Raw genomic sequence first — 19,527 nt, 5'->3', positions numbered from 1 at the left:
CCGCGATCTTCAACTTTCAGCTCAACTTCAGACTCTCTGAATCTCTCTTCCGCGGACCGTGATAAAAGGACCGCTGTCACGGTAGAGGCACCGCGGACGCATAAAATCACCATTGTCCGCGGTAACTTTCAGTCCCAAAAATGCAGCTCTTTGATCTTTGCCACCGCGGACCGCGAGATCAAGACCACCTCAGCGGTGGGTCCTCCGCGTCCGCGGTTGATTTTCCGCTGTAGTGCTCACTCGACTCAGCTTTTACTTGTACAAGCTTCACTCCTTTTTGAGCAGATTTTGAATTTCTTATCTCTTTTTGACCAAACACTGCAAATAAGCACAATAAGTTCACTTTTGGGAATACTTGTACATACTTTTAGTCTAAAACTCAAGCAAAAAGGAGCATAAAATAAACTAGAATTACTAATTATAAACTCCCCCAAACTTAAGCTTTTGCTTGTCCTCAAGCAAACAAAGTAATTCCCACCTCCTCAAGATAAAAGAAAGGAAAATTCAGCTGTACTAAAGTAACCTCATCAAGAATTAATTTGGACTAACAATTACCCTCAACTCAAATGCATTATCAAAAATACACAACCTTTTAGCACCACGGCTATAGTGCGACACAAAAACATCAAGAGTTGACTTAACTCATCAAGGAAACTCTTTCTGTCACAGTGGTCGTTGTGGAACCCAAACTCATACTCCTCAACTTTCCACAAGCATACCTTACTTTTAGATTGTAGCACTCAGAACGAGAATTGTGGAAAACACACTCATCTCTCTCAAAGGAAGGTCACAAGTCTGGCTCTAAGTACCATAAGCTTGCCCCTTATGTGAGTCACCACTAATGTAAGCTCACCCAACTCAAGATCATATAGGGATTTTGTGGGGATGTAATGAATGCTTTTGGTTCAGGGTAGGATATATTGGTCTAAGAAGGTTTCATCTTCCCTTAAGCACTTCATTTGCTTTATTTTGGCAAATATTTTCTTGACTCTTTGAGTCATTTACTTCTTCTTTAGGGGATAGAGAGAGACACTGTCACTCTTTCTTGTTCATTTCAATCCTTTTTTTCTCCTTTCTAATCATTCCATGCCTTTCATCTTTTGCTTTTATTGGATCCCTTCATTTCTTCTATATTGTTCACCTTTTTTTGAATTTTTGGTTTTTCTTTCTTTTTCTTTTTGCCTTTCCTTTTCTTCATTTTGTACCTTTTATCACTTTTGCATTCCTCGTCTCTCCCCCCAAACTTATATTTTTGCCTTGTGCTAAGGAAAGATCAGGTGCCAAGAGAGGATCATTTTAGAACGAATAACGGCTTGTATTATGGTTATTGAAAGAATATGGGCTATGACTCAACGGGGTTGACTAGGGATATCATTATTGGTAGGATATGGATGTTTTCAAGTCTCAATTAGGATCAATGAGAGCCTATAGTCACTTCTCAAGTCGAGCTTTACTTAGGATTTCACCTAGATAAATATTCAGGGCAAATTCTAGACTTATTGGCACAGGAGTTGGACTTGCAAATCAATACCTCACCACACAAGCTATAGGATTGCTAAAGAAACAGATTTGGGGCCCCACAACAATCTTAGCTAAGATTTGAGCAGCACAAATGGTTCCGAGAAACCACTCGATGATTGTTTAGTCAACACAAGAGTCTCAAGGTCACAACTATCACCATCCTATACACACCAATTTTGTTTTTAACCATAAGGTCAAAGGTAAATGTGTTAGGCTCAAGTGAAGCTTTGCCCGAGGCACCATTGCTCACTAATCGCTATTTACACAAAAACAAAAAGAAAAATAGACGCAAACCCTTAAGAAGGTTGTCATGCCATCCATCATCGGGAAGAGCCAACCGGTTCACACAAACTCCACCTTTGGAAAGTACCATGGCATTAAGAAAACCAAAGGCTTATTGATTACACAAAATTGTAAGATAAAAAGCTACAAACCGAAAAAGAAGCTCCTAAATGAAATAAGAAGCTATACTATTAAGGAAAATTACAAAATAAGCTATGAAGGAAAACACGGAAAGTAAACTAAATATGTACAATATGGGATTTAGATGAATATACATAAGAGGGAATGAATATATATATGAGAGAGTAACTTTATATACATACCAAGATCGAAAAATAACGAAAAGTAAAATAAATGGTAAAGTTATATACATACCAAAAATGAAAAATAAGCATAAAAAAAGAAAATAGTATCATAATTACAAACCAACTACAAATTCAGCAAAGTAGGGCCACCCCCTCAAATGAAAACTAGCATTGTCCTCAATGCTAACTAACAAAAAATAAGCTCAAAAAGAAGGGTAGAGAGTAAAGGAAACTCCCTATGGGTCCTCTGTCTGAATGGGGTCCTGTAGTAGCATGGGGTCCTGTGGCTGGGCGCCTAGATCACCTGTATCGGGGGCCTATAGCTGGCCAGAAGCAACTCTCTCAGTCTCTGCCAGCTCGATCTCTACATCGTCAACCCTAGGCACTATTCTCCTTCTATTGGGCTCTCTCTCAATCTCCTGATCCTGGACCCGCTCTGTCTAAGCTACTGAGGCTAGTCATGTAATAGCAGATCCAATGGTAAGTGGTCTGCTGCCTTCATCTTCTTCACCCCCCTCAATTCCTTCACAGACTCCTTCGAGGCCCGAGTCTTTTTCAGCTTCCTTGTTTGCTTGCTCAGCTCCTGAAGTGATTTTCCTTGAACTGCTAGAGCATCCATTATAAGATTTTGGTTCTCCAAGAGCTTCTTCTCGTTGTCCAGAAGATCCTTGAGAGACCCCTCTACCAAAGCTAGCACCTGTGGCTGTGGGGGAACTGATTGGGTTGCCACCGAACTGGATAGCACAAGCAACATAGAAGTTGCTGCTTGTATCCAGTTGTTGATACTGGAAAGTGTTTGGCTCAATCTATGGGAAGTCAATGGGTATGTTGAGGAGGATGGGATTTCTGAAGGCATGGAAGTAGATGGTCCGGAGGCAGGATATGGTATGGTAGTGAGAGGCTGTGAAGTAGTGACTATCACTACTAGCTCTTCAGACTGGCCAATAGAAGCAGTAGCTTTGCCCTTGGATTCCTTGGATTTGGGGTTGTCTGGACCCTTGAGGCTATACCATGAAAAGGGCATCTTGGGTTTTACCTTGACATCAAATTTTCTTTTCTCCACCTCCTGATCTTCCAAGTACATGGTAAGGAAGTTCGGGAAGGGGTACGATCTATCACCCTCATTGACTACTCTGTTGATCACCCTAGACATGATATTCTCGACATTGATCGGGAACCACGCCATAATAACTGCCACTATAATCGCTCGGGAGACCGGCAAGGTGTTTTCATGAGTAGTGGGGTCTAGCCTGCTGCATACAAAAGTCTCCCAACCCTTCGCCTCAAAGTGTAGGGTGTTCCTCAAGATAGGAACCCCTGTTGTCAACCATGCTGGAGTGGTATTCGGGAGAGCCAGGTATGATGCCAACCACGGGCCTCATCCATCGCCACCTTCTCCAAGCGTAATGTCTCATCTTCATCATTGAAGTCCAGGTATTCATTGATTGTTTTACCGTCAAACTTGACCTTCAGGTTCTTCACCTTAGTCACTTTTGTATCCTTCTTGATGTGGGAGGCATTGGCGTAGAATTCCTTGACTAAGTTCTTATTAGCCTCTGACACCTTAGTAGTGAAGTAATCCCATCCCACTCACTCATTGAAGTGATGCTTCACGTAGGGGTTATGAGGCAGAAGATCCCGCTCTATGAACTGGCGCTGATGAATAAGTGACCTTAGAGGCCATCACTCCCGGAACTTGTGATATGCCAGCTCACTGACAAACCTCCTTTGCCACACTTCAGGGTTTCTAGTCCTTTCCATACCCCGGTTTGGGTCACACCCCCTCCCTCGGCATCCGGTACCTCATCATCTAAGGGATCTTGTCCAGGTGACGAAGCTGTAGGTGAGGTTGAAACTGAAGACTCACTACCCTCTGCTGAGTGATCAGACGACTCAGTAGAAGAGGCAGCATGAAAAGTAGGAGAGGCTGGGGGTATAGGTTCATCTCTTAACCTATGTCTTTTCGGGAAGTCGGGTACATATGCAGACACTAAATCAGACTTTGAGGCCTCCCGGAAGGGCAAATACTCACTCCCGTGGAATAGGAAGTAGCTCTATCTGTAGCTCTGATGCTCTTCCTCATTTTCCCAATTGATTTCTGAACTTCTGGGTCAATTTAATCTGTCCTCGTCCCCTACCCTGGGAGGACTCCGCTTTCCCTATTTGTTTTTCACTGCATCCTCTAGATTTAATCATTGTCTGCAAGTATAATCTGTCACACCTCCTTTTTACCACCCCGCAAGGGGTATACGGGAGTTTTTCCAATTTAAAGTAACAATCGAAACAAGATTATTTTATTGAAAATTCAGAGTCGCCACTTGGGATAATTTTATGGTGTCCCAAGTCACCAGTTCAAATCCCGAATCAAGGAAAGTTTGACTCTGTTTTACAGTCCGCGAACACAGAAATCCGGGTAAGGAATTCTGTTAACCCGGAAAAAGGTGTTAGGCATTCCCGAATTCCGTGGTTCTAGTACAGTCACTCAACTATTAATATTGGCCTATTATCTGATTTTAATACATGTTTAGACCTATGTGCATTTTAACTTTTGAAAACCCGCTTTTACTTATTAAAAGAATTAATTCAAGGTTATTAATAACATATCGCAAGCCACACCACATGAAATGCACCCGTGGTTCACGACACATTCTATTTAACCTTGTTGGAAATTAGAACCGGGCCACATGAAATGTACCCTCGAGTTTTAGTAATAGCTGTGATAATTATAATTAATGCTCCTAAAGCAAACTACGAAGTTCATGATTGTTTAGTTCCTAATTCAATGATTGTGTGTGAAAAGACATGTGATTATGGAGTACTTTTACTAAATGAGATTTCATGCTCATGTTCAGCTTCATTTCATTTGAGATTTCACCCCATGGTCCAACATCGTTATCTAAATAATTTACATCCAACAAAACTAAGAACTAGAGTAAACCATCCAGCAGATACACAAAGTAAACATATATATAAATAAGCAATATGGTTATTTAAAGGGACCATGAGCCACGGAAGATGAAATAGTACATTAAATGAATCAATGCTATCAAAAGAGCCACTTAGACGTCCAATTCCATCCCATCCATTCTGCTAATTTCGAACACACACTCAAACCTACTAAACAAACAATGGAATGACACAATAAAGTAATTTAGTATATTAGGGCAAAATAAATGACATTCAAGCACAATAGAAGTATTAAGAGGAATGACTGAAGGCATGACGACTCCACAAAGTATCACTCTGCACCAAATAATCCAACACTAATCAAGGAAAAGGTGTGATGCATATGATTATTGTATTGGTTTGTTCAGTTTGAAAGAGTACATATCTGCCGAAACTTGATCGAGCGAATTGTGCATATGACTCGACGTTAATAAAGAATTCTAAAGAACTATAGGAATTTCTTACTCAAACAAGATAAGAACAACTTCTAAGATAACTAAAAAAGTACTCTTTTTTTTATAAAAAAAAATAAAATAAAAATAATTTTTATTCTAAAGCATCTATCTAAAAAGTGTTCCAACAGTTAAGAATGAGATACTAGTAAGACAAATATGGCTAAACAATATTAGGACACGCCTACAAATATTCGAATAATTAATTTACGGAAGCAAACCATAACACATAGATCTCTAAATGAGCAGATGGCTTTTCTTAATTAATAATAATAAAGACTAAAAAGGAAGAAAAAAAACTCAATCACATGTCTAAACCAAATGAAAAGGAACGATCAGCCAAGCTCATAAAGTCATATAATTTCACATTTGGACAAGCAATTGAAAATATTTGCTGATGATATTTTGTCTATTAAATGCTCTAGCAGTCTAATGCAAATTCTACAAAAATAGAAATTTAAACACCTTAACATTACTTAATCATAACAACAGAGATTTCACTAAAGGAAGTTGGGAGAAAACATCAACCAGAGATCTTACAACACCAAAAGAGATCAATTCACATGCATTAACATTGTAAACTAAACTCTATCTTTTAATGGCTCTTTTGAAGTTTGATTCGCAGTAATTAGAATAGAATAAAGAGGGATTAATCAGAAATGAACCTGTTAAATGTTTCTTCTTTAATATGTAAAGAAAGTATCCATGACATATTCACCAAGATGAAAGTCCGACGAAAATACAACAGCAAGAAGAAATCGGAACCGCGAACTTAAACCTGGAACCAATCTCGAAGGAAACTCCAAATCCGAACACCCAATTCAGCTTGACTCTATTTTTTGAAAACCAAATCCAAAAGGAAGAGATTTCAGAATATATCTTTTACTTTTTCTGAATTGTTTTTTTTTTGAAATTTAACAAGAAAACTTGATAAAATCTAAAAATGGAAAAGAGAAGAACGTTTCTCTGCCTTCCTCCCCAATTTTTTTTTCGTTTTTTCATTCCTTTCCCTTTTTGTGTATTGTCTGTGTTGCTTTTCAATCGAGAACTAAGAAGAGGAAATCAGAACGCGAAGAGGGGGGTCTGCCGATGGAAAATAGCTAAGATTGTGGCTGATCCTTTTAAATGTAGGGGTTGGCTTCTTTTATAGGTTTAGATTTTTAGGGATATATTTAGGTTAAGGGGTATGAGCCTAGGAATTATGGGCTAGGTCCAAAATTAGGTCTAAAAATGGGTCGTTTGAGTCTGAATTTATTTTTTCCCGCAAACGAGACTAAAAATACGATCTCATTTATTAATTAATCCTACTTAACTAAAATAGCTATTAAAATAAGACTGACCATTAAAACAAAACTATTATTGATATTTTTCAAGATTAAAAATGACTACAAAACATTAATGAAACTATTTTTTGTAACTTTTATTTTCTTGTAATAAAATAAAGTGAAAGGTCAAAATTAGTTGAAATAACGATATTAGTCCTAAATTAAATATTTACATGCTAAAATATAAAAAATCTTGGGGAGGGTCAAAAATCACATGTCTACAGCTACCCCTCATTGACTGGAAACACGTAGAGTTTTCAGACAAAGAACGATTAGACATGTTTTTTTTACCTGACCCTTATTTGGAGAGATTAAGGCTAAGAGAAAGGGAATGTGACCGAGCCCTAGTATCTGAGCTGCCTAGGTATCCTTGGCTATAAAGGAATCAGGCCACGTGTAGTTCAGAAGTGAGTGAGATGATAGAGTATGCCAAGGTGGAGAGCCAGTCGAGGTGCCGTTCCACTGAGGTTCCAGTCCGCGCTCCTGATGTTACATCAAAAGTCAAAACATGAAAAAGACTAGCTAAGTCTGTCAACTATGAGTCACAGAATTCCTATCTATTAGTCTTCTGAAACTTAATCTTGAATCTTGAGTGGTTCTTCATGCAGACTTTAGATTTGAACCTTGACGCTTGCTAGTTGCAGGTGCTAGTTCATTCTTCTTAAACATTTCAGACCAAAACTGGACATACTATGCTTGTGACTTCAACCATGTCTTGAGCAACCCACATATTTCATCAACTTCTGCATTTGGATTCACTTCTTGCCTTTATCTTTTTTTCTTTTATTGTGACTAACTTCTGTTGATCACCTCGGACTGTTGATTCGCATTCTAGGTGCGAGCTTCTTTTGTTGCTAACTTGAATTGTGTTCTGAAGTGAATTCTCTTATTCTCAAGGTAGGCACCTGATTGCTAAACTTGAACCGTCTTCCTTTGACCACTCTTTCCTTCCCTCTGTTCTCCGGGTGGGCTCCTGATTTCAGGCATTTGAATTATCTTCCTTTCCTCCAAAACTTGCCTTGTTCTCCCTTTATTCTCTAGGTAGGCTCCTGATTGCCGAACTTCCTTTGAACCTTGTTTCTTCCCTTTGTTCTCCAGGCGGGCTCCTGATTGCTATCTTCCTTTGAACATTGCTGCTTCCTTTTGTTCTCTAGGTGGGCTCCTGATAACCAACACTTTCTCTGCTTTTTCTCGAAACTTGAACTGCTTCCCTTTGTTCTTCAGGTGGGCCCCTGATTGCTGAACTCCTTTGAACCTTGCTGCTTCCCTTTGTTCTCTAGGTGGGCTACTGATTTCCAACACTTAAATTGTTTCCCTTCCTTAAAACTGGTGTTGTTCTCCCTTGCACTCTAGGTGGGCGCCTGATTTCCAAAACTTTAACTGTATTCCCTTGCTTTCTAGGTGGGCGCCTGATTACCAAAATCTTAGCTGTACTCCCTTGCTCTCCAGGTGGGCACCTGATTACAACACTTGAACTGTATTCCCTTGCTCTTCAGGTGGGCGCCTGATTACAACACTTGAACTGTATTCCCTTGCTTTCCAGGTGGGCGCCTGATTACCAAAACTTTAGCTGTATTCCTTTGCTCTCCAGGTGGGCGTCTGATTGCCAAAACTTCAACTGTATTCCCTTGCTCTCCAGGTGGGCGCCTGATTGCTGAAACTTAAACTATATTCCCATGCTCTCTAGGTGGGCTCCTGACTGCCAAAACTTGAACTGTACTCCCTTGCTCTCAAGGCAGGAGCCTGATTGCCAAAACTTGAACTATATTCCCTTGCTCTCCAGGTGGGCGCCTGATTGCCAAAACTTTAATTGTATCCCCCTACTCTCCAGGTGGGCGCCTAATTTCCAAAACTTCAGCTGTATTCCCTTGCTCTCCATGCGGGCACATGATTGCCGAAACTTGAACTGTATTCCCTTGCTCTCTAGGTGGGCACCTAATTGCCAAAACTTGAACCGTATTTCCTTACTCTCCAGGTGGGCGCCTGATTGCCGAAACTTGAATTGTATTCCTTTGCTCTCCAGGTGGGCTCCTAATTGCTAGAACTTCAACTATATTCCCTTACTCTCCAGGTGGGCGCCTGATTTCCGAAACTTGAACTGTATTCCCTTGCTCTCCAGGTGGGCGCCTGATTGCTAAAACTTTAACTGTATTCCATTGCTCTCCAGGTGGGCGCCTGATTGCCAAAACTTGAACTGTATTCCCGTGCTCTCCAGGTGGGTGCCTAATTGCCAAAATTGAACTGTATTCCCGTGCTCTGCAGGTGGGCGCCTGATTGCCAAAATTGAACTATATTCCCGTGCTCTCCAGGTGCGCGCCTGATTTCAACAAAATAGACAAAATAAAGAAAATTTTCTGCCCCGGTTTGGTAGCTGGGCACATTTGTGAGTGTTTATCGAATATTTTAAGAATTTGAGAGTTAGATCCCATTATCCAAGATGGCCCTGACAACTCCTAGTTAAATGTCAGTTTTTAAAAACTGAATTATGTTTTCTAAAGGTATGACTTCCGCTAAATTTGGTTATCTAAGAAAGTCTTAAAACTACATCCCATTATCCAGGAGGGTCCTGAAAGTCAAAAATCAAGTATTATCCTAAGAGGGACAATTTTTACGGTTGAGTTATACTACCCTACAACAGAGCTTACGCTAAATCTTGTTATCTAATAGAAGTCTTAAAGCTAAGTACCATTATTCAGGAGGGTCCTGAAAGCCCTTAATTGAATCCTATCTCAAGCATGAAAACTTTGAAGCCAATTTATGTTCCTTTGGGGTACATTTATGCTAGATTTTGTTACTCATGATTGTTTTGAATTTTAAACTAGGTCCATTTTTCAGGAGGGTCCTGAGAATTTACGGTCAAACATGTCTGGTGCTTGCTTTTCCTTACGGAGGGTTTCTTCGAAACAAACGAAGTTTTCTGCCCCTGTTTCAAATCAAGAAAAATCTTGTCAGTTTTAAAAATATGGTGGTTGGTTTGTGGCCTTGACTTTTAGGGCGATTTCTCCTTCACTTCCCACGATAACTTTGATTTCCACTCGAAGACCTTGCTTGTTTATTGACTAAACACTTTCTTTGTCACCCGTATCATAGAAAATACCTCTTCTCCGTTCAGACCCAATACCTTCTATCTGTTGCTTTGCTCATGAACTGACATTTACCAAACCTTTGTGTCTCACATGAATCCCAGAGCACGTCAATTGCCACCCACTCAGTGCGTATGTTGTTCCTTCTTGACTTAAACCACTGGCCTTGGCCTTGAGGTCTATTGCTCCATCACTTTCCATGATAACTTTGATTTCTTCTTGGAAGACCTTGTTTGTCATTGGTTAACCACTTTCTTTGTCAATCTTATCACAGAAAATACCTTTGATCCGTTCACCCTACACCCTCCATCTGTTGCATTGTTCATGAATTGATATATACCAAACCTTTGTATTTCACATGAACCCCAAAGCATGTTGATTGTTACCAACTCAGTGCGCACGTTGTTCTTTCCTGACTTATGCCACTTTGATGTGCTAGCCAGATCCCGTTTTGTGCAATTGGAAAGCTGATGGAAAATTTTGAAGTCATTTCTCACTTATTCTGACCAAATAGACTCAAGAAGAGGAAGTAAACAAGACAAAAGGAACAGAGTAAAGGACAAAGGAAAGAGATGATTCCTAAAAAGAAAACTACAAAGTAGAAACCTATCAGATGCGGATACCAACTCTAATGACCATGACATGCATATGTTGATTAAATGACCTAGTCTGTCAAACAAGTCTGATGTTCAACTCTTATTATACCCCTAAACCGTGAAATTGGGCTTCAATGCTCCGATTATCCATTCTGATTCACAATCCTTTTTCGACTTGTAGTGCCCGAAAGGTTTTCACTATAAAGCCTCTCTCATTTTGTTATTTCTCTCGACTCACCATCGCATCATAGTGCCTGTGAAGGTTTTCACCAATAAGACTCTCTCATTTTGTTCTTTTCTTCTTATTCTCCTCTGATTCTGTAGATGACAAGGCATTAACCATGGTAAAAACATCATATACTCTTGGCATGTCTAAACTCAGCACTCTCAAAGATTATCCGGGAGGTCTTTTTTGGACTGTAATGTGGATTTTGGACAGGGTTAGAAAGAAAGGATAAATGCTCAAAATAACTAAGACAACGAGATTTATTTATTTACAACTCTTGGAATCCATTCTAAAAACTTTGCCCTAATTTCTAAAACAAGGAAATTTGATTCTTCCTTTTTTTGAGATGGAATTTCTAAGACAAAATGCCCCACTCTTGACTTCGCGGGATTATGAAATATTTTATTTAGTATGATCGAACTATAAGGTTGCCTACGTATCTTGTGGTGACAAGAATCAGGTCAAACATAGTTCACAAAGATATGTTTTGTTGTTGCTATTTTTCTTTTTCCTTTTTCCCTTTTTTTCTTTCCTCTTTTTTTCCTTTCTTTTTTCTTCATTTTTTTCTTTATCTCTATTTTCTCTTCTTATTTTTTTGAATTTTCCTTTTGGAATGAACTTTCTAAATAAATCTATGGGTACATGAACTCTTTTTTTTTGTATGACTCTAACTTGATTCCAAAAGAGGGGAAGTCAAAAAAATCAGTACAGACTCAAAAGGGTATCGAATGGTATAAGTGTTTGGGTAGCTGAAAGAGGGCCTCCCAATCCTTGAAAATGCCAAGTACAACACATGCAACTTGAAATGAAAATTGAAGATCATGCACAATATTTTTTTTGCGGCTTCAAAATTGATTTTACTGATATCCCTTCCACTATTCTTTAGCGCATTGTCAAGTACAAAACCCTCGTTGGGTGATTCCCTTTTCACAATGGATATCTTCCGTCATTTCGGAAAAAACTTCCTTGACTTTATTTTGTAACTTGAGATACATTTGAACTCAAAGTTGCTTGCTTCAAATTGTCTAGGATGCACTCTCCTTTAACGAATTCTTGTCACCCCATTAACTTCCCAAATTATCTGCTCCAGTTTCACACAGTTCGAGCTTCTAATGATCTCAAAATGCCTTTAGTAATTTCCCTCAAATGTCCCTATCATCTTCACAATTGTTTTATTGCTTCATGATTAAACTAACCTTTAAGACCAGGCCTAGAATTATACGTGCATGTCATGTCACTAGAACCAGCATGAAGAGAACTATAAAAGGAGAAGAGAACTAAACAGAAATGACTAGAAATAACAGAAAATAGAAAATTGTATTAGACAAACGGTGAAGGGGTTTGAACAACAAAACAAGAACTAAACCAGGGTTACAACCCTGGAACAAACCTAGATAACACTAAACGAGTTATTACAACTGAACAAACCAGGCAAAATAAAAGGATATAAGGGTTTGAGCCATAAGACAATATCCGGATTACAACCTTGAAATAAACCGGACAACAGAAATGACAATAAAATAAACCACCAATACTCCCCCTGGATAACCAAGAAAGGAGCATCTTTCCAATCACCAAGCTCAACATCTTAGCCACTGAATTCTGCATCAATCAATACTAGGACCTTCACAAGTCTTTATCACGTTGTTCTTAACAAATTGCTTTTGGGTTCCCTTTCCCGTCTCATTATTAAGATCAACATTTGATAGCGCCGAAAGCTTTGCAGCACGTGGAGCTCCGAGGATCTCAGAAGAATTCTCATATTCCTTTTCAAAACAAATCATATTCACCATATGAGTCTCATTACGAATAGGCGATGGACTTTGTCTAGTGTCTGCTGCATCTGGATTTTGCACGACAATGTCACCTACATCAATAAGCTTCTGAATTGCATTTTTCAGGTGCCAACACTTTTTTGTACTATGACCCGGGGCATCGAAGCAATATGCACACCTTTGAGAAAAGTCAAACCTCTTTGGCAGAGAGTTTGACATTTTTATTTGAATCGGCTTCAACATGTCCAATTGCCTCAACCTTTGGAACAAACTGGCATATGATTCTCCAATAGGGGTGAAAGCCTTTCCTTTTTTCAGTAGTCTTTTCAATTTGTATTCTGGCCTCGGTTGGAACCTTTTGCGGTCAGGTGGATGATATGCTTGAGGGGGCGGGTAAGACATTTGGGGAAGTGGTGCGGGCCATCGCGGGCCTCGTGGGTGTGGAGCATATGGTGGTGCATTGTGGATAGGGTACTGGGAAAGTGATGTAAAACTTTGGGGGTTCTATGGAGAGAAGTAGCATTGGGGAGGATCATATGGTGCATAAGGATATCCACGGGGTCGATGTCGAGGCTGAAAGCATTGAGCATGAATGCTCAGAGGATCATCTTTTCTATTTCTCTTTCTTCCACCCAAACTTACTGGGATGTTCTGAATGTCTTTCGTAATATCTTTCAATACCGAATAACTTATGATTTTGCCTGACTTGATTCCCTCTTCTACCATCTCCCCCATTTTTACCACATCATTGAAATGTTTACCCAAGGTCGGAATTAAACGACTGAAGTAGGTGGGTCCTTGAGCTTGTAGGAAAAGCTCAATCATTTCTTCTTCAACAATCGGTGGGCTGACTCGAGCATCTTGCTCCCTCCATCTGAGCCCAAACTCCCTAAAGCTTTCCTTCAGCTTCTTTTCCATTTTAGATAGGGAGGAGCAGTCTGGGGTAATGTCTGATTTGTATTGAAAGTGTCGAAAAAAATCTTGAGCCATGTCGCCCAATGTATGCCACTTACCAACATCTTGACGATTATGCCATTCCAAAGCCGCCCCAGTCAAGCTCTCACTGAAATATGCCATCAACAAATCATCTTTCTCGCCAACACTTCTCATTTCACTGCAATAAACCCTCATATGGGCTACCGGATCTCCACGCCCCTCATACAAATTGAACTTTAGCACTTTAAACCCCACAGGCAGGTGAACATCAGGGAACATATGAATCTGATTTCTCATCCCTTGCATGCTCCTTAAGGACTGTTCTATACCTTTCAGCTTCCTGGATATTTCATCTCGCCCTTCTTTTCCTGTGAACTTTTCATTTTCAATATGAGGTCATTCCGAAGGCTCTAATTGTATGAGTCAGGAACCTTGTGGGCAACCTTTGAGGGGTAATATTGGGCATCATGAGCTTTGAGTGAGTATTTATTGTTTGGGATAGTGGATATGACAGGAGGGCAATTTTGGGGAAAGGTAATTGAAGGACGAGTGATGAAGCTACTAGGGTGGTTGGGAAAAGAGTGATAAGTGGGAAAATCTGGAGAGTATGGGGAATCATGTGGCACTATGACCGGAGTTTGGGTAAGGGTAGCATCTAGGAAGGTAAGTGGTGGCGGGGGTGGTTCCTTCCCAGTCATCCAAGCCCGATACATGTCTGCCATGTGTTGTCTTAACATCCTCACCTCTTCAACCAACCCATTGTCCTATTCAACCAATTGCTTTTGGACACCCGTATCAACCAACTCAGTTCTGTTGTCATCTGTCATTGCCTTTCAACTTTATGTTGTAGAGAAGAGTTACTACTTTAAGAACCACAAACCAACCATCTTTCTGCAATAATGAAGATAACAAAAGGAACAAAATGAAGTCATCACGTTAGCGTTAGGGCATTTAACATAAGATAATCTCACTTTATGTGCAATGCACCTAGCCACAGTTATCGGTTCTAAAATGATTTCGAGGGTACGAAGGTCAGTTGGCATCATCCCAATTTGTTCATCTCAATCATCTCTTTTCTTTGCTTTTCTAGAACTTGCTTGCTCATTTTCCTTCCTCTTTTTGGCTAATTATCACTCTCTTCTTTCCTCTCATTTCTCACATCCCATCATTTCACCCCCTTTTTTCTTTTCTTTTCTTTTTTTCTTTTTTTTTCCTTTTGTTTTTTTCATATAAATAAAAAATTTCGATCGAACCCTATGTAGGTTGCCTACGTATCATGATGCCGCATGAATCAGATCTTTGCATAGTTCGAGAAGATCAGGAATAGAGTAAACAAATTGACGTTCTTTTTTTTTTCTTTTTACCTTAATGACTACTCTGATGAGAAAAAAGAAATAAAAGAAGCAAATTTTTTTTTATATTTTCTAGACTACATCTTCTATAACCTACTCTAAACTCTAGCTTAACTAGCATGTCTTTTTTTTTCTTTTTGAAACAAATACTCTATGGGAAATTATTAAGGAAAAATTCCTACAAGAAAAAAATATTTTGATTCCTTTTTTTAGGAAGGAAATCTAAAGAATAAACCAAATAAAAATATTTTGAATTTTCACTTGATATCCTGAAGAAAAAATTTCAAAACAAGAAATGAAAAAGATAAAAACCTGTTTTTGGATTTGAATTTTTGATTACCTAAGGAAGAAAATCTGAAAATAAACCAAAGAAAAAGTATGTTTTTTTATTCTATGTACAATATCCTAAAGTTCTAATGAAAATAAGAAAAGGTTTTTTTTCTCATCAATTTCTCAAAGAAGCACCTCCAAAGAAAATCTTTTTGGATTTTTGGAACTAAAATTTTAAAGAAAACTTTTACAGAGCTACTAAAAGAAAATTCTCATTTTTTGAATTTTTTGTCTTAATGTACTAAAAGGAAATATAATAGAAATTTTTGTTTTGAGTTCTTCATATTAATTTCCTAAAGGAAAACAACCTTAAAAGAATTAGTATTCTAAAGAAAACCTCTAACAGAAATATAAAATGCGAAACCTCTTTTTTTTTTTTTTTAGATTTTTGAGTTACAACATACTTTTTCAAATATAAAATAGAAAGTAAAATAACAAAAAACTCGATATTACTGTACAAAACTAAAAAGTAAAAGATGAGATAAAATGAAGAACACACTCAAAACATAAAACCTAAAACAATCTCCTTAAGCAACTCCTGAATGTGCGATCCTGACTGGATGGTTACGGGGTGTCTGTCATGCTCAAACCCCGGTAAGTAGATCCACACTATATGAAAAAAAACTCAAACCAATACTAGGTGAGACAATAACACTCCTTGTAAGACACATGCAAGACATGTTTGAAGCTATTTTTGCAAAATGACTTATTTTGCTAAAAGATGGCTAGAAGTGCAAAATTTTGGCTAAGACCCTGCAAAGCAAAGAACCTAAGATTTACTAGGAAGACCAGACCCTATGTGGGTTGCCTACGTATCACGCCCCGAAAGACGAGAATCAGGTATGCGTAGTTCGGGAAGTTTCGATACGGGCAAAAAATAAAAATAACAACTAATTCAGAGAAAAAAATATTTTTGTCTTTTGTTTTGAACAAAATGATGAAACGCGTAAACATATTTTTGGATTTTCTTTTCTATTTTTTTATTTTTTCCTTTTTTTAAGAAAAATGATGGGGAAAATGCAAACTCTTTTTTTTGGTTTTTTTTGAAAAGGTGTGCAAGAAAATTATAACTGGGCCCCACTTGCTTTATTTTTATACTTCAACCTCTTTTCTTTCTCATTTTTTTTCCATTTGCCCTCAACTATCATCGGTCCGCCAAATGACCCTTTTACTCTTGAAAAAATGCAACGTGTAGCACATAGGATATCAAGATGGTCTGTTATTTTGGGTACACCTGCCCTAAACGAACCCAATCCATGCGTTGAGTCCTCAAAGTCAGATGCACGTGATGCAAACAAGCGTTCCTACTAGGGATCTGGCATAAGGCTATGTTATTCTAGGTTTAAAAACCTGGGTTTATTTGTTCTAGACCTGGCTTACCTGAGCGGACAACTCGAGCCAAGGGAGGCATCATACCGAGAATACAGAAGCTTCACCGGCTTTGCAACTTGTTCGAACATCGTTCTAAAATTGGAATATGACTCTAATAGAAAAGAAGTCACACGAAGTGCACACTTTCCAGATGATTTAGAAGACTTAGAGAGAGGAGGGTTTCATAACATTTTTATATACAGTCCAAACAATATCAAAACTGTAAAAAGCAACATTTAGCACATTAGGCCCAAACATGTAATAAAACCAAATAATAAATAAAGCAAAATATAACAATTATTCTAAGCTCGAATTCTGAACCCTGAATTAGAAGTTCTGGGTTCTTATCCCCAGCAGATTCGCCAGAGCTGTCACACCTCCTTTTTATCACCCCGCAAGGGGTATAAGGGAGATTTTCCAATCTAAAGTGACAATCAAAACGGGATTATTTTATTGAAAATTCAGAGTCGCCACTTGGGATAATTTTATGGTGTCCCAAGTCACCAGTTCAAATCCCGAATCAAGGAAAGTTTGACTCTGTTTTACAGTCCGCGAACACAGAAATCCGGGTAAGGAATTCTGTTAACCCGGAAAAAGGTGTTAGGCATTCCCGAATTCCGTGGTTCTAGTACAGTCACTCAACTATTAATATTGGCCTATTATCTGATTTTAATACATGTTTAGACCTATGTGCATTTTAACTTTTGAAAACCCGCTTTTACTTATTAAAAGAATTAATTCAAGGTTATTAATAACATATCGCAAGCCACACCACATGAAATGCACCCGTGGTTCACGACACATTCTATTTAACCTTGTTGGAAATTAGAACCGGGCCACATGAAATGTACCCTCGAGTTTTAGTAATAGCTGTGATAATTATAATTAATGCTCCTAAAGCAAACTACGAAGTTCATGATTGTTTAGTTCCTAATTCAATGATTGTGTGTGAAAAGACATGTGATTATGGAGTACTTTTACTAAATGAGATTTCATGCTCATGTTCAGCTTCATTTCATTTGAGATTTCACCCCATGGTCCAACATCGTTATCTAAATAATTTACATCCAACAAAACTAAGAACTAGAGTAAACCATCCAGCAGATACACAAAGTAAACATATATATAAATAAGCAATATGGTTATTTAAAGGGACCATGAGCCACGGAAGATGAAATAGTACATTAAATGAATCAATGCTATCAAAAGAGCCACTTAGACGTCCAATTCCATCCCATCCATTCTGCTAATTTCGAACACACACTCAAACCTACTAAACAAACAATGGAATGACACAATAAAGTAATTTAGTATATTAGGGCAAAATAAATGACATTCAAGCACAATAGAAGTATTAAGAGGAATGACTGAAGGCATGACGACTCCACAAAGTATCACTCTGCACCAAATAATCCAACACTAATCAAGGAAAAGGTGTGATGCATATGATTATTGTATTGGTTTGTTCAGTTTGAAAGAGTACATATCTGCCGAAACTTGATCGAGCGAATTGTGCATATGACTCGACGTTAATAAAGAATTCTAAAGAACTATAGGAATTTCTTACTCAAACAAGATAAGAACAACTTCTAAGATAACTAAAAAAGTACTCTTTTTTTTATAAAAAAAAATAAAATAAAAATAATTTTTATTCTAAAGCATCTATCTAAAAAATGTTCCAACAGTTAAGAATGAGATACTAGTAAGGCAAATATGGCTAAACAATATTATGACATGCCTACAAATATTCGAATAATTAATTTACGGAAGCAAAGCATAACACATAGATCTCTAAATGAGCAGATGGATTCTCTTAATTAATAATAATAAAGACTAAAAAGGAAGAAAAAAAACTCAATCACATGTCTAAACCAAATGAAAAGGAACGATCAGCCAAGCTCATAAAGGCATATAATTCCACATTTGGACAAACAATTGAAAACATTTGCTGATGATATTTTGTCTATTAAATGCTCTAGCAGTCTAATGCAAATTCTACAAAAACAGAAATTTAAACACCTTAACCTTACTTAATCATAACAACAGAGATTTCACTAAAGGAAGTTGGGAGAAAACATCAACTAGAAATCTTACTACACCGAAAGAGATCAATTCGCACGCATTAACATTGTAAACTAAACTCTATCTTTTAATGTCTCTTTTGAAGTTTGATTCGCAGTAATTAGAATAGAATAAAGAGGGATTAATCAGAAATGAACCTGTTAAACGTTTCTTCTTTAATATGTAAAGAAAGTATCCATGACAAATTTACCAAGATGAAAGTCCGACGTAAATACAACAACAAGAAGAAATCAGAACCGCGAACTTAAACCGGGAATCGATCTCGAACGAAACTCCAAATCCGAACACCCAATTCAGCTTGACTCCATTTTTTGAAAACCAAATCCAAAAGGAAGAGATTTCAGAATATATCTTTTACTTTTTCTGATTTTTTTTGAAATTTAACAAGAAAACTTGATAAAATCTAAAAATCGAGAGGAGAAGAACGTTTCTCTGCCTTCCTCCCCATTTTTTTTTGTTTTTTCGTTCCTTTCCCTTTTTGTGTATTGTCTGTGTTGCTTTTCAATCGAGAACTAAGAAGAGGAAATCAGAGCGCGAAGAGGGGAGTCTGCCGATGGAAAATGGCTAAGATTGTGGCTGATCCTTTTAAATATAGGGGTTGGCTTCTTTTATAGGTTTAAGTTTTTAGGGATATATTTAGGTTAAGGGGTATGATCCTAGGAATTATGGTCCAAAATTAGGTCTAAAAATGGGTCGTTTGAGTCAAAATTTATTTTTTTGCCGCAAACGAGACTAAAAATACGATCTCATTTATTAATTATTCTTACTTTAGTAAAATAGCTATTAAAATAAGACTGACCGTTAAAACAAAACTATTTTTAGTATTTTTCAAGATTAAAAATGACTACAAAATATTAATGAAACTATTTTTTTGTAATTTTCATTTTGTTGTAATAAAATAAAGTGAAAGAGTCAAAGTTAGTTGAAATAACGATATTAGGCCTA

Source organism: Nicotiana sylvestris, chromosome 11 (genome assembly GCF_000393655.2).
Source record: "Nicotiana sylvestris chromosome 11, ASM39365v2, whole genome shotgun sequence".
Lineage (NCBI taxonomy): Eukaryota > Viridiplantae > Streptophyta > Magnoliopsida > Solanales > Solanaceae > Nicotiana > Nicotiana sylvestris.
The sequence above is the reverse complement of the archived record's forward strand: the minus strand, read 5'-3'. Positions refer to the sequence as shown.